Genomic DNA, 2,059 nt, shown 5'->3' with positions numbered 1-2,059 from the left:
TTGTTTATTGGCATTTGCTTGTATGATACAATTTCATTCCTTGTGTGAAGTTGTTTGTTTGCTCAAGGATTCTGTCTTATGCAAGAGGTGTGTATTTTTTACTACAACCTCTTCTTCACTTGGTAATGTATGTCTATTATGGACAAACCCCTCACTTTGGGTAAAAATTGTGTCATCCTTCATCAAGAATCCATTTCATCCAACAATAGGGGGAAGGTATGTGTAGACACCTAAAATTAATTAAATTAATATTTAATTAATTTGTCCCTCCCCGTATAATTAATTTTATTAATTATGTTAGCCTTTTATTCTTCTTAAAATTAATTAAATTATATTTAACTAATTTTATCCCCCAGCCATATAATTAACTTATTAAATTAAATATAAAATCCCTCATTCTTCTAAAAATTAGTTTAATTCCCAACGTTAGCCAATTTCTTTATTATTTATTCTAAGCCCAATTAGTTAACTAATTTACAATTAACTTACTAATACCTCAATTCCTACAAACCTTCTATTTAATCCCCTTCATTAAGTCTATTTAACCTAGGCCTAATCACCACTAGCATTTTCCTAAATTTTAAATTCATCCCACCTACCTAGGTCCACATGTGACTCCCCCTCATAAATGAGCTTGCATGCACAAGTCATTTTCCTCCTCGACCTCATCTTTTACCATGGGTGCTCACACATGTATGATAATGCTCTTTCCCATAAGAGTCACCCTACACTTTCCCTTTCCAGCCACATGCCATCTTCCTCAAACCTAGGACTCTTACACTTTGCCAAAAGTGTTTCCACTTGTCATCTCCATATTCTTCCCAAGATGTGCTCACGCATGTGCGAGCACAACTTGCCCTCTTCCCCATGCCAAATGTTCTTCCAAAGACTTGACACCTTGTGACACACATCACAAGGCTATGAACCCAATCCACCTCATCTCCTCACATTCAATCTTGGCCCTTCATCATTTTTCAATCTCAACATTCCATTTCAAATTCTAAAATCTATAAATTGGAGTCTCCTCCATTCACAAATCATCTACTTCATTTGAAATATTATTTTGTTGCTTTATATCCAAATAAATTCCCTTTTGCATCCTCATTATGCTCATTTTATTACTCATTCCATTCATATCAACCTCATAATGCTAAATTATAATCGCAATTCATCATCTTAATCCATTCATCCCTTGATCAATCTAATCATCTCCCATTTTTGTGTAGCTTGAGGAGAATTCAACTTCTAAATCCAAAAGAGAAAATCAAATGGATCATGGGCACATCCATTTCTATCTCTATCCATGGAGCACGGAAGGTAACTTAGTTTCATTTGGATGTCTTACATTGTTTTATGTATTTGGCATGTTTAACTAACTTGTTGCATTTCATTGCTTTCAGCATGCATTTTTGTTCTCCTTCCTCTCTTTTGGTCGATGATGTTATTTTTGTTTAAGAACTCTCCTTGGATCTATATATCTTTTGAGAAAATATATTTTCCCCTCCAGGGGGGGGGGGGGGGGGGGGGGGGGGGCGGGCGCATTGCATATCATCCTCTTTGTAATATATTATACTATATTTTTTTTAGCCTTACAAGGGGTGATCATTCTGAAAACTAGACAAAGAAAAAGTCTTGTGCACAAGATGGTTCATGCCTAAAACTAGATGCAACATTTATATATATCATATACGAGGTACAAATTCTCAAAACTAGATAAAACAAAGTCTTACATGAGACGTTCCCAAAACCAAGCTTATATTTGTCTTATACAGGGTGTTCATTCTTGAAATCAAACAAAGCAAATTTCTATACAAGATGCTTCATTCTTGAAACTAGACACATTTGCATTTCCATTTCATGTCTTACATAGGTTGTTGCATGTTTGAGACTAGACAAAACTAAGTATTATATGAGATTCTTAACTCCTAAAACCAGACAACAACATATACAATAGGATGAGTGGGACTATCAAAATACAAGTAGACTATTCTGACTCTCCTCCCCAACAGAGATCACCTAAAAAACACAACAAGCCTATGGTATCCATGTCCTCTCTTTC

Source organism: Cryptomeria japonica, chromosome 1, assembly GCF_030272615.1.
Source record: "Cryptomeria japonica chromosome 1, Sugi_1.0, whole genome shotgun sequence".
Classification (NCBI taxonomy): Eukaryota; Viridiplantae; Streptophyta; class Pinopsida; order Cupressales; family Cupressaceae; genus Cryptomeria; species Cryptomeria japonica.
The sequence above is the reverse complement of the archived record's forward strand: the minus strand, read 5'-3'. Positions refer to the sequence as shown.